The 14,933-nt window shown below is 35.5% G+C and overlaps 1 long non-coding RNA gene across 3 annotated transcripts in view; it reads right to left on the bottom strand.

The window, feature by feature from the left end:
- Window positions 1-1,448: 1,448 nt before the first annotated feature.
- Window positions 1,449-14,933, bottom strand: part of LOC144222300 (uncharacterized) — a 33,537-nt gene continuing 20,052 nt past the window's right edge. The window contains exons 3-4 of one of the 3 annotated variants that reach the window (XR_013332372.1): window positions 2,212-2,263; window positions 1,449-1,861 (exon numbers count right to left, since the gene is read on the bottom strand). This is a non-coding gene — a long non-coding RNA (uncharacterized LOC144222300). Of the gene's footprint in view, window positions 1,862-2,131; window positions 2,264-14,933 lie in introns of those variants that run through there. The other 2 variants (XR_013332371.1, XR_013332373.1) reach the window with 2 other exon arrangements.

Below are 14,933 nucleotides of genomic sequence, written 5' to 3'. Positions count from 1 at the left end.
AATTTCAGCAATGGGCTCTGTCCATATGTGTTTGTTCTTTATATTACATGGATCATTTATTCACTGTTTTAAAAACCATAGAAAATGACCATGAAAATCTCTTGAATTTATGATATTATTTTTTATTTTCTCCTTCAGTTTAGTAGATAAAGGAGAGACTATAATTTATTGAATTATAAGAAGTGTCCCAGGTTAACAAAATCAGAAATGTTATTGCCAATAGTCATACTTGTTAGTTTCAATCAGGAACGAAGTATTATACCTAATAATGATACCGATTATTACATGTATAAAAAAGAAAAAATTGGAGGAATATACAGCAGATTACCTGAAAATAGTATTATCTTAGGAAATAACAGCCTAATATCAAGAATTATTTCTCCATTTTTTCTCTTTCCATGTGGTATAATTTTATACTCTTAAACTTTGCATAATTCTCATGTTTGACATTTGTAATTTAAAGAGTTAAAGGGAAAATAATTATTCCTTTTAGTCCTTGCATATGGTTGACTTTCTGAAACCCTAGCATTTTATACGATAGAGACAATTTTCTTAAGAGTGAAGTACTTCCCCTTACTATCAAACATTTTTACAGAACAGTGAAGAACATGATGACATCAGTTTTTCCTAAGGCCTGCTTACTTCTTGACAGTAAATTAGGCATTGAAGTATATAACTTTTGAGTTGTGCTGGGAGTCCAACTCTTCCAGATCTTCCATGCTTTGGTTTAAGAGCTGAATGAGTTCATATAATTCCATGAGTAGAATTGACTCAAAATAGACGCACTATAGACAATGTGGAGGTTGTATTTTTGATATTATTTCTCAACTATGCACGGGACCTTAAAAACATAAAACCAATCAAAATGGAAATGTGCTATTTGCTATTTGGTCTGATATCAAATTATAGAATCTTTCAACTGGGATGGGATTTTTAGGCATCAACTGACCAAATCTCATTTTTTAGGTAAAGGAACAGAAGCCTTCAGGGGTTAAATGAACCTGATTTGTAGTAAGGTTGTTAGAATGAATGCTACTGGAGAATAATGAATTGGTTTAAATTAAATTTCTATGGGATGCCTGAGTGGCTCTGTCAGTTGAGCCTCTGACTTCAGCTCAGGTCATGATTTCACAGTTAGTGAGTTTGAGCCCCGTGCTGGGCTCTGTGCTGACAGCTCAGAGCCTGGAGCCTGCTTTGGATTCTGTGTCTCCCCTCTCTCTGCCCCTCCACCTCTTGTGCTCTGTTTCTCTCTCTCAAAAATAAACATAAAGAAAAATTTTTAATTAAATTTCTGTAGACATATCTCAGCATTTTTTCTTGTTGATGTATAAAAGGACCTCCAATACAAGCTTTAAAATTATTTGTGAGTTTCAACGTGTGGAGGTAGTTTTACATTTGTTATGTAATCTCCTCAGTCCTTTGGGACAAAGCAATGAGGACCCCTCCCAAAGTTCAGCATAGTATGTGACTTTTCCTTAAAGTAACCATAAAGTAAATCATTTTAGTAACTGTTTTTTGCAGTTTTAAAGTTCCTGTCTATTCCCAAACGCACAAACTCCGCAATGCTGTAGATGTGGAGTTGAGATCTGAAGATCACATGAATACAATTGGCTGTAAAGAAGAGTCACAGGAGGTGGAAATCACAGCTTAAGAGCAAAAGTTATTTCTCCATTTTAGATTTCCAATTGAAAACAAGAAACTTCTGTAAGAAAAATGTTCCTTGAAATAAGATGTAGAGGGCTTCCAATACCCAAACTCAGTTTTCCACAGATGGGGAATGTGTCAATTATTCAATGTTGATCTTATAGAATTTGGTCCAGAATGCCAGACTTCTAAGTTAATGCTCTTTGGGTGGTAATTCCTGTAAGACAGAAATGATCAAAAGCAAATTTAATATTGAAAACAGGTATGCTTCCTGGATTTGGATGAAAACATATATTCATGTGTATTGAAAACAGGAAGGAATACAGTTGTGGTGAGGGTACAGGTCAAAGGGGTTGAGTGTCAGGGTTCTCTTGGGGCAGCTCTACTTGTCAACATCTGGGGTTGTCTTGTAAAGATCACCACATCTTTGAGCCTGGTGTACAGTGATAACTGGACTTTGGTCCCAAACAGCTGCATTTCTGATTTATCTACATCCGTGATTCTCATCCAGCCTTTCATCCTCTTTAGAAAGGAGATTTATTCCTCTTCTCCCTCCCAATTGCTTACTTGATATATCCTCTTTTTGGCAGAATTCTTCAGCAAAAACTTGGTTCTGCTTCTTAAGAAAAAGCAGAATGATGATAATTTAATGTTTAAGTCATATGTTGTTTAGCTTTTCATTATCCATAACTAGAGTTTAAAAAAAGCATTCACACACACACACACACACACCCACTCATACACACACACATGCACACACACATGGTAATGAGGGAGAACTCAGCAAAAATGTATAGAATTACTCAATTCCTTAAAACAATAGTTCTACTCGGGGTGCCTAGGTGGCTCAGTTGTTTAAGTGTCCGACTCTTGACTTCAGCTCAGGTCATGATCTCACAGTTTGTAGGTTCCAGCCCTGCATCTGTACTGCCAGCACAGAGCCTACGTGGGCTTCTCACTCTCTCCCTCACTTTCTGCCCCACACCTGCTCGCACTTGCTCTCTCTCTCCCTCTCTCAAAATAAATAAATAAACATTTTAAAAATTAAAAAAAAAATAATGGTTCTATTGTGGGGGAAAAGGATGGAGAAACAAACCAAATTTAATCCCTATATCATAAGTATAACTTATATCATATCATATCATTATATCATAAGTATATATATATATGTTATACTCCTGGTTGTTATGAGACTTTGACTCTAAGAGAAAAATACCATTTTTTTATGAAGTAGAAAGCTCAAAATAAGCACTAAGTTTAATACCAATAATCTGAGATAGGAAACAGTAGAGCACAGGCCACATTACCCTTCTAGTTTGATATTCACCCAGCTGAGGCCCCTGGTACAACCATCTCTATCCTTTAAGTAATATCACAGGTGATGTTCTTAAGTTATAATAAAAATACACTCTCTACTTTGACTCTCATGGAAACAACAAGGACCAAAGTTTGGCAAGGAGCCATGGCCTCCCTTCTGAAGGGCTCTAGAGGGCCATCAAACGTCCCAAATCCGTGGAAAGCTCTCACTGAACGGATAGAATCTAGTTTGAACAACTCCCAAAGAAACTAAAATGAGGCAAACATTGCCAGGTTGGCTTTACCATATTTCTTAGAAAACCTTAAGTGGTGAAACCTTTGAACGTATTTGAGGAATTTTTATTCCTCAGCTGTGGTATCCACATTATTGTCTTCATTCAACCTCCATTCTTACCCATGATCTGGAATCTGGGATGTTGGGAAGCTAACTTGGTGGCAGAGAGGGAGAACGCCTGGCTTGAAATGGTGCCAGAAAACAAGAACTTGGAAGCACTTTGCCAGTCTTCACAGGGACACGTGCCACTGAACCCCGGAGATACAGCCGAGGTCCGGGGAGCCTTCTTACTGGGTGATACATCCAGCTCATCTCTTAGAGGCAGGTTGCATTCGCCCTTTCCCAAGCCTAAACCTTCAAAACCTCCTTTCCTTAGAATCTAAAATACTCTTGATATTACTTCCAGATAAAGGTAGAATCACTGAGGATGACTTTCTTTTTCCAAATTCAACTCCCAGTGGTCATATCTTACTTCACCAGTCTCACGTTCTCCTTCTTTTCCCCTTTTCCCCCAGATGACTTGCACCCTTAAGCCATGTGAAATTAATTTTGGATCAAACCTTTAGACACCAGTCTTCAAGTTCTATTAAAATATTTTTCAACTCATTTCCTTGTTTTTCCCTAAAGGTAAATCACTAAACAAAATGCTCTTTTGTGAACAGTAAAAATTATTTGTCAGCAAATAGCAAATTTTTCTCCCAGTTGATGTTAAGTGGCTTAGAGGTAAGCTAGACACAATGCAGTTGTTTATGGACCAGTAATGCCTTTATTTCATGGTGGTGTTCAATGTAGTCCGGCTTCCCTTTTACAGTTCCAGTGAGGGAAGGTAGAGATAACAAGATCTGTCTGTGTGTTTTATGGACTCTCTCTTCTCCAACATTTCATGAGGTAAATGAAAATGATGTCTTATTTCATTTTCCGTTGATAAGCATCATCATACCCACTATGCATCCCATAGCTTTTAATAGAATAACCTTCCTGCATAGCCTTCAGTAGATTCTGAAACAAACTTCTATGCTGTCTCCACACCCTTTAATTTATGTGGTTGTCAAATGAAAAGGTGCATGGCTTGAAACAAGATTGGACACACTTTGAGAACATGTTAGGGTTTTAATAACAGAAATTACATTGTACATTTGTATAGCACTCCATGATTTTAAAAGAAATTTCAGCAAAGGAAGATATTAGATTCTAAAGATTCCAGTCTGTAAGAATGACTTAATCACCTTATTGCTGTTTGCTGATAAATGTCTCCTTGTTCTTTTGGTATCACACTAAAATGGCATATTCTTAGGAAACATAAGTAATTATTTTTCTCACATGGAAAGAAACTAACAAGGTAAATGAGGTAAATGTCATTTTGTGTTATTTAATAATACTTTTCAAAAGACAGGTTCAAAGGACTTTAGGAAACCTTGCAACAACGGTATTTTCATACCAAATGTTTGATAACTCAGATGAAGAACAGATAGTTTACTTCCTAGTTTTGTTTAAGTTAAAAAAAATTTTTTAGGTTGAGTGTACATGCAAGCTACATTGCATTATGGGACAACTTTTTCTTTTGAAAAAATTTTGAAAGTACAGAAGGAACTAAAGAGAAATATACTGAACATTCATGATTTTACCACCCAGTATTGATATTTACAACATTCTGTCATAAAAAGGATAATGTTGAAGTTTCCTTTGTGATTCATTGATTTTGCAAAGTATTTTTGTAGAAGTGGAATTATAGAAGTGGGGTCTTCATTAACTCATACTGTCAAATCTGTTCTCCCGAGGTGCAGTGCCTTGTGATGAGACCTGGAGGCAGCCAAACAGGCAAACTCAGATACACCCTGTCCTCTCCAGCATATAGCCATCATGGTATTTGCCGTTTACTTACCCTCGCCATGACTACCCAAAGAATGAATACTTCAACATAAACTAATGGTATAAATAACCACTGGTGATTACTATTGGGGATCTCATCAGCAATAATTTCATTCCTGAACTGATAGAAATGTATTAATTGTTTGGAGAGATTTGCCACTGCCAACAGTTAATATAGGCAATTTTCTCATATGATGAGAAAAATCTACATAATTCCTCCATGTTGCCAGTGAAGCAATATAAAGACTATAAATATAATTTCCCTCCTAAGTAGGAAAACATTCAGCAACTTTTTTTTTTAAAGGTAGTGGGCTTATTTCTAAATTACTTTGAAGGCTGAGTATTTAAATGTTAACTTGGGTGCTAGCTCTCTCAGGGAAAAAAAATAGGAAGATGAAACAGAGGAACATTCCTAGAAATGAGTGTGTGACCTATGTGGTCCTTACAGTAAATTATACTAATTATACATTTATGTTTATGTGTTGTGATCCTATTAAGCTGATAGAACTTTTCCATTCAGTGGGCAGGTTGATTTCCTGTAGTCCCCCCGATTGCTTGAAGAGGTATATTGTTTTCTTGTGTTTCCATTACAACATAGAGACTAAGAGGGAATCCTCTGTGGTATTTTCACATAGGTTGTGAATCTTTTATCTGGTGGCTGTATTTCTATCTGAGGGGTGAATATTAATAGCCTCTTGGCAGCAGGGTGACTTTCTTAAAAAAGGGGTTTCCCTGTGTATGGGTGGATTAACCTTTCAAAATATATGTTTCTACTTAAACCACTTAGTTACTGTTTGATTCAAAGAGTCATAAAGACAGCCTCTTCACATCTCTATTAGACCTTGTAGTATGCTTACCTAGGACTGAGCGGGACTTTCAGTATTGAACATGGTGAGTAACATAACGCTGTGCGACTTTACTTTCATTTCGCTTGCTTATCAGAGTCTGCTGTAACTTAATTTCTTTTTTAAGTGCCTAAAGTTTTTGTATTAAAATGACCTGTGTGATTGATTATAAGTTTGATAATATAGCAATTAAGATATGGCTTCATGTATCCCGGGTGGGAAATGGAGCTTATAAAATGTAGTAATGTGTGGTGTTATTCTTTAAAATTGTTACAGCTTTTACCAGTTACCCCTTTGTCCACAACAGATAACCAAGCTTTGAAATGACACACTTAACTATATGACTATTATCCTAGTTACTTAATTCTTTCTAATAGTTTTGCAAGTAGTAACACAGTTTAAGTACTCATGTAAATAATTTTACTATGCTTTGCCTTTTTAGTGTATTATGGGTGTTAATAATCCTGACTAAGCAATAATCAGTGCAAGGATTCAGGCAGCGTGTGCCCCTGTAGCAGGTGTCCTTCACCGCATCTTTCATGGTGCCACCTCTTCATGTTGACGGGAAGCATAAAAAACTCTTAAAAAGTATATTTCTAAATATGAAGTCACGGGATTGCTTTATTCAAATAGTCAACTTTTCCAAAGGAAATTGAAACACAAACTTCCTTGTGCATCATTTAGGTGTAAGCAAGCAAATGGACATCCAAGGAAAGTTCCTGTTAAAAGTCCGAGGTGGACAAAGGGACACGACATGCCTGCGAGCATAAGGACAATGTTTCATGAATCTAGCAACAATAGATTTCTGCCTTTGCCAAAATATTTCTTGTTGTGAAATGCAGAGGGACTTCATTCTCAGGAATCTCTTCTTAGGTCATGCTCTGTTGCAGAAACTCCAAAAGCCCTCTTTTAAATGACAGCATCCACGAACCTGTCCCTGTTAGCATAAGGCTTGCATGCAGCCCTAACATTATGTGTGACAAGCATGTATTTGTACACTGGTCCAGTGTTAACTCACTATTTTCAGATATGCTTTCCTCAATTCTTTGAGGGAATTTCTTAAAAAATCAGAATTGTAATATACTTTTAAAATCCAGAAAAGAAGAGGAAACATATCTTCTCATTTTGTCCTTTTCTTTCCAAGCTCTGTCTCTCTGTCTCCCTCTCAGCTTGCTTCTATTCTCTCTCCACTAAGTCTACAATTTCATGACTGTAATACTGGCTTCCAGTACAACTTCTCCAGTGAAATTTGCGGCCCCTGGACCATTTCACAATTTTAATGAGCTAAATGACACATGCAGAAAGAAGACTTGACAATAAATAGTTTTTGAACATGGGAAATTGGATATTAGATTAAATTCTTCCTGCGAAAAGAATCTGAAGCACATAGGTGCCAAAGGGGCCTGTGGAATAACATAGGACAGTCAGGCATTCTACACGCCTAGTCAGTTGAGGTTCCTGGCCCTTGACCATTGGGACTCCGGGAGGGGTGTGGGGATGGGCGGAGGCTAGGCCTCTTTAACCAGCCAGTGGGGGCCAGGGCCTGGAGGAGAGCAGAACATGCTTACTGAGTTCTTTGTCAGCTAAATACTTCCTGCTGAGGATAAAACATCAATTTAATTGTTAACCTTTAAAAAATGCTCTTCAATGCTTTATTTTTTAGTGCTTTAACTATCATTTCCTGAACTTTGCATCCTCATTAAGATTAGATAATGAGGATCCCTCAGAGGAAAACCTGTTAGTCACAGTTGTTTCCCCATCTGAATGGAGTTGTGATAGTTTGGACCTTTCAAATATTGTTTTCATGAAGGATGAATGACTTAGAATAAAAGAAACATAATTTATACACATATGTCCTCAAGTCTTTAAGAAAGAGACAAAAATTAAAAATGTCTTTCTACTTAAATTGTGCAGAGAATGAGTAAAAAATTAAGTTTATTTGAAAACACTGCCAAGATTAAGTATCCCCATGGTTTTAAAATTAAAACAACATATGGGTGAAAATTATTCTAGTGGCCACAAAGCACAGTTTAAACAAATGGATCCTTTGCTTGAGCTAAGAACATAAAAAGCCTTGGATGACAGAGAAATAGTCACAGTGGGGCAGTTAGTACACAGTTAATAGATTATTATGGTGAGTAATCAAAATTAATTAGTCTATGCTTTTGTATAAATTCTGAAAGAGGAAATATATTAAGCAGCATAATTCATAAAATAGATTTAAAGGTAAATTGTCCCTTTAATAGTTTTAAATTAAATCTCACTTTACAAATATAGTGAAATGTTTCCTTTTGATGTGAATAAATATTGATAAATACAATAAATTATGTTCTGGTGACTCTGAAACAGATTGTACACTTACAAGTTACAACAGCATGTTCTTAATAGATTGCTGTATTCATTTTTCTCTTTCAGCTTTAGAGAATACATTATCATTTTTCAAAAACTCTTTACCAGGAGAAGGTGTTCAAAAATCTTCTGGGAAGATAACTTGTATTTTTTGAATTACAAAAGGCAAAACAGCTGAGGACACTAAATTAAGCAAAAAAATTATTCAGCCTAAACCAAAGAAAAATATGCTTTTCTCTTGAGTTTTTGTAGAAGAAAGGGACATAAAGTATTGGAATAGCATCAAAACAATCAAGTTTGAGTTATAATTGGAAAAAAAAATGAGTAGGAAGATTTTCAACTTTAAAGTGTAGACAAATTTCATCCTACTTACATATGTGTCAAAAAATAAGATGAATTTCTAATTAGAGATTGTTCTGTTGTTTGTTAAAAAAGAAAAAATATAACTGTAAACATTAACATTAAGATAAGACTAAGGTGAAGACTGCATAATTAGTCTGAGAGGATCTTGAGTGTCACATGTAAAAACCAAAGCTTGGATTTTGTAGCTGAAATCCAGGGTTCAGGGGTCAAGTCTCATCTCAATGTTTCATTATTAACAGAAAGCACTGATTACAAACTCAGGGCTGAGCTCAATCATTGTTAATTAATTTTTATTATAATTAAAGTCTTCCATTTATTTTTATTTGAGTTACATTGAGATAGCATCGTTTTTTATGTAACATTTATTAATTTGGAGATAACCCCCTGCTAAAATTTCAAGATGTTCTCTACGTAGTCGGGAGTANGGGGTCGAGAGGCAGAGAGAGAGGGAGAGGGAGAATCCCAAGCAGGCTCAATGAGTTCAGTACACAGAGCATGACGAGGGACTCAAACTAATGAAACCGTGAGATCATGACCTGAACCAAAATCAGGAGTTGGACGCTTAATAGACTGAGCCACCCAGGTGCCCCTATATTTTATTTTTTTTTAATTGAAGTATAATTACTAGTGTTATACTAGATTCAAATATACAATATAATGTTTCAACATTTCTACACATTGCTCAGAGCTCTCCACTATAAGTGTACTTTAATTCCTTTATCACAATAGCCTGCCATTAATAATAATAACAACAACAACAATAATATTTTGAAAGTAGAGTTTCTGATATTGCTCATATTGCTAAAAATTTGATGCAGGTGAGAACACATTCATCTGAAGCCTATTCTCATAAAACAAATAACATATCCTTAATCTCCCATTTTATGGTTATCAGCAAAATCATCCATTTTCACAAATAATAACATGTATAATAACATTCTTGTTCCATAAAAGTCACTTTCTCTCTAGGCCTTCCAGTGAGTTATAGATATTAAACAAAAATTTAATTCTACCGTATTTATTTAGGACTTACTGAATAGTCACACTAATAGTTACTCTAGTACTAAATAGTTAACTCTAACAGTACTGAATAGGCAACTCTAGGCAAATGCCCTTGTAGAGAGGGTGAATTGGAATGGCTTTCAAATCCAATCTCTTGTTTAATATTTATGTTTTCCCCTCTGAAGACAGGAAGTATTATCCATACTTCACAGAGGAGGATATTGGGGCTCAAAGAGTTTAAATAATTTGCCACAAGTCACAATGCTGTTGAGTGTAAGAGACAGCTTGGAACCCACATCTTTTGTCTCTTAATCTGATCCTCTTTACAATACACATGTTAAAACAGGTGAATTTATCATTTAAGGGACCTCAGTGAAGTTCTTCAGTAGAAATCTACACTCTAAGAATAGTTCCTGAATTTAAGCAGGATAGAGACCCAGAGTAAGCATACGATTATCTTGCTGCAGAATGAGGGATACTATATGGACAATAAAATCCTCTCTGTGGGGTAAGAATTGGCTATTGGTTGTATTTTGGTGAATCTTTAAGACATACGCTTCATGAGTGATATTGCAGTGTATATAATCCTGAATAACCAATTCCAGAACACCTAAGTACTAGAAGGGCTCTTAGCCACTATAATGTTCAATCTCTTCTCATTTCAGAAATGGTGATAAACACCTTATCCAGGAACAAGAATGTTTAGTGACAATCCTGGTGATAGAATCTTGGTCTCCTGACTCCTCATTCAGGAACTTTTCCAGTTTCAGTCTCCAGATGGCGAGTTTTTCATATAGAAGTAGTGCACCTGGCCTGATATGACTGAGCCATAGAGAATCTGTGATGGCAAAGATTTTTACTTTATTGCTATAAAACAAAAAGACTTCTTAGAAGCAAATAGATGATAAAAGTCCCCTGATTTGACACCTTTCTCAGAAACATGAAATGGAAAAAAAAAAAAAACCAGCAGTTCTTTTGGGTATTTCTTTCTTTTGGTTTAGCCAAACGATGTGTAGCCAAAAATCTTTCTTATTCTTAATTTCCCTCAAGCCATTACTGTAAATGAGAGTGGTGTGTAATTTTCCTTTCTTCCAACTTCTTCTATTGTACAATCAAAGTGTCATAAGTATCTGTTAGCTATAGGAATTTTACTTGCAAGAGGATATAAAGGAAGGAAATCTAGAACATATGCTTAATTTTTTATGACATTATTATATTCTTAAAAACCTTGAACATTTGCTTAATTTGGGATAGAAATTATCTGAAATACTTTAATAGAATCTTAGGTTTGTGCTTATAAATTTAGATTGGTTTTATGATCACCCAATATGTTTTGTAGTTCCTGTTTCCCAGCTAAATGGATTCCTTTTTCTTTCTTTTTAAAAAATTTGGAGATATAATTACTTTGATAAGGAGCTGTGAGGCTAAAGTTTCTTAAACATAGAAACTGGTATAAAGAATAATTTAGAGAAAGCTGAGGCATTATTAGGAAACCATATTTTGTCATAAAAATGTTACAGTTCCATGTACAACTAACTGCTGTCATAATTAATATTCTTCAATTCATTCACTGAATGTTGATGGAACATTTAGCATATTACAGGCACTGCACTAGGTGCTGCAGATTCAGTGTGAACATGAAAAGTGTAGTCACAGAATGCACAGTCTTATGGAGAAGAATGGCCTTAAGCAAGTAATCACCCACACATCAAACTAGGGAAATTACAATTATGCTAAATGCTGCAAAAGGAAGGTGCATAGAGTTGTAAGTGTATACATTAAAAGAATTTGTATAATATGGGAAATTGGGAAAGATTTACTTTAAGGAGAAGAACAATCTAAGAAGGAATAGTTGCTTCAAAGATAATAGCAGAAGGGAGCTTGGCACCTTCAAGAAACTGACAAAATTATCTTATGGGTGATAGAAAAGATGTTGGAAGGTGCTGCTGGGTTAATGAAGAAGAAGGCAGCATACTTAGTTATCATAATGATTGGGAGCCAGTGATGTTAAACATCTTGCAAGACCAGAACTGTTCCCACACTACAAAGAACCATCACTTCTTGTATCCAGTATTGAACCCATTTAAGACATGCAGAGCTCTTGGGGCTCCTGGGTGGCTCAGTTGGCTGAGTGTCTGACTTCGGCTCAGGTCGTGATCTCAACTTGGGTTTGAGCCCCACGTCGGGCTTTGTGCTGAATGCTTGCTCAGAGCCTGGAGGCTGCTTCAGATTCTGTGTCTCCTTCCCCCTCTGCCCCTCTCCACTCACACTTTGTCTTACTCTGTCTCTCGAAAATAAATAAATGTAAAAAATAAAAAAAAAAAAGACATGCAGAGCCCTTTAGCTATGACAAGAACTTTGGTCACTGTAATGGAAAACCATGACAGGTGTTTTTATTGTGGGGGTGGAGAAAGGGGAGGTGATTGGGTCAAATGTGTGTGTTGAAAAACAAACAACAAACAAACAAAGAAAACAAAACCAAAAACTATGCCTACAATGTGGAAAGCAGATAGAGGGGAGCTGAGGGAAGAGGCAGACCTGTTAAGATGATACTCTAATGGTCCAGGTAAGAAGGATGCTATTACCAGTGGTTTGCAAGCATTGGAAATAACCTATAAAATTCTTGAAGTTATTTCTTACCAGACAATACAAAAGAACATTAAGCATAAGGAAATCTTCCTTTGGTCCTTTAGCTCCCAAACTTATTCTTGAGTTTTGTATAAGCCACTTAATTCTGCTTAAGGAGGCAAATACAGAGGTAATAGTACTCCTGCCTTTAGCATTAATCTAGTAGTGATCCTGGTCACCATCCCATGCTGACTGTAAATATTTGGCAGTGATAGTCATGGTCATAGAATTTTAGAATTCAAAAAATATTAGATCTAACCTAATCAGGCCTTAATTCTACAGAAGAGGACTGAAACCTAGAGAAAATAATTATTATGCTTACTAATTCACATCTAGTTAATTTAGGAGTTAGGACCAGAAAAAAAAGGTAAAAAAAGAGTTTTGAATCTGGTGCTTTCTCCCCTTGAAAGTGTTACACATTATTATCTGCATATTGGCATCAAGTAAACTCATGCTTTAGCAGTTACAAAAGGTAATGAAAAAACAATAAGTTCTGAAAGAAAATGGACAAATTTTAAGTAGCATTGTGTTTTGTTTTTTATTTCTCTTTCTTTAAAAAATTGAATTTTAAAGCCTTTAAGCAGGATATTCATTTACTTGTTCTTCATAGATCCTACCAACAAGAAACACCAATTTATGTTAGCTTCCTGACTCTGCAGGATTTTCCAACTCCTGATGGAAAGTACTGCTCTTTTTCTAACCTCCACTTAACCAGCTCAGCATGTCTTAACCTGCTGCCCATTCTCTGTGCAAAATCTACAGACTGTCACTCAAGGCATGCTGAATGCTATTCACTTATTTCTGCCTCCAAAATTGAGTGGTATGTTATACCAAGAGTCAGTCAGCCTTGTTTGCTCCCCCAAGTATTTATGAGTCTTACTTTTCTTCCAATTACATAGTGTAAGTAAAATTTCTATAAGCTGATGACAAAACAGTACAAAAAAGATAAAAGAATCGTTGTTCCTAAGCAAGCTAACTGAAACATCCAGTAAAGATGAGTTGCCAAATTTAAATTGGATGTGGGTGAAGGAAATATAAAAAATTAGACATAGATCACAAAGATCTAAAAGCATTGTTTTCACATAGCTTTGTAAACATCTTAAAATTCTAATTCCCATGTAAAGAAACTGAAACTAGAATTCACAGAGGATTTGTTGTGGGCCTCGAGTCCAGCTAGAATACCATGAGTAGACTCCTACTTGGAAATAAGAGGTTGGCAATTGAAGTACATCTGGGTATTTTAAGTTACAATAAATTAATATGGTATCAATATATTATTCTTCTTGAGTACCAACTTTAACTAGTTTTTTGATCAACTGACTACCTGTAGGTCTCTTATGCAACTGATAAGAAAGCTTTTTTATATATGAGACACCAAAATTTCATTTCTAAAAAACATCAGTATTATCACTTTTATATATAAGTATGTATGGAAGCATATTGTCATATAAAATATTTATTATTTATCATATATGTAGATGTAAGAATAGTGATTTTCATGATGGTTTAGTACTTGCCTGGAACATTTCATCCTAAATGTATTGAATCTAATTAACATCTGATTTTGACTTTAGTATAGGTGGATACTGGAAGGAAACAGTTTATAGTTAAGAATTATGAGTTCTACATTGTATATCCTAGAGGAAAGAGCATTTATATAGATAAAAATTCCTTGTCAGCTTCAAGTTTTTTCTGTCTTAAGTAAAGCTTTCATGCCTCTGATTATACATGCATTCTGATACATTCCAATGCTATAGCAGAAGCTTGACCAACACAAAAACTTCTACAATGGCAGAAGTATTCTCTGGCAATTTTTAATGTGACATTTTCAAGGTCTGTAAAACCTATTTTTACAGAGTTGACTATGACTGGTATTAGTCACATCCTAGTCCTTGAATTTGACTTTAGAAATCCAAGTGTATTAAAAGCTGTCACCACAAATGGCAAAAATCTCATAAAACTTGGTTTACTTCCAAAAGTAAGTTTATCCTCTAACGTTGGGTTATTTTGGAACTGTGGATTGTATAAACTTCTGCTTAAACAATCAAATAGCTTATGATCTTCACTGATTTACTGAAATCCATCCAAAAATCCAGGACATCTTCTGGTTACGTTAAACAGAGAGCAACAGCTGCTTCTTGAGCAGTAGGAAAAAAAAAAAACCTCTCCTTAAAAAGAGAAGTAAGAGAGAGGGACGAAGAGGGTAACCAAATGAGGAAAACAAAGAAATGTATTTGCCTTTAGCTTAGGGGATGCTGTCAGCCAGTTAGGTAGTCTATCTTATGGTCTTTAATTGCACATCTTTTGGTTAAAATTTAAATCCTAAATCATAAGGCTAAAAAGGATGAGATACCTTATCTTTCCTTTATCTTCCTACTGTTTGGTATTCAGGCACAATTTGCTGTAATGAAAGTCTACCATGTTCTATGTCTAACTTGGTTGTCCCATTTAGAATTTGTTTCCAATACTTAAAATGGATAGGAAGGTAAAAATGTTTGAATTACACATTTTATTTATTTATTTATTTTTAATTCTTTGTAATGTTTATTTATTTTTGAGAGAGAGAGAGAGAGCGAAGGAGAGGCAGAGAGAGGACAGAGGATCCAAAGCAGGCTTCATGCCGACAGCAGAGAGCCCGATGC

Source organism: Crocuta crocuta, unplaced genomic scaffold, assembly GCF_008692635.1.
Source record: "Crocuta crocuta isolate KB4526 unplaced genomic scaffold, BGI_CrCroc_1.0 scaffold451, whole genome shotgun sequence".
NCBI lineage: Eukaryota > Metazoa > Chordata > Mammalia > Carnivora > Hyaenidae > Crocuta > Crocuta crocuta.
The sequence above is the reverse complement of the archived record's forward strand: the minus strand, read 5'-3'. Positions and strand labels throughout refer to the sequence as shown.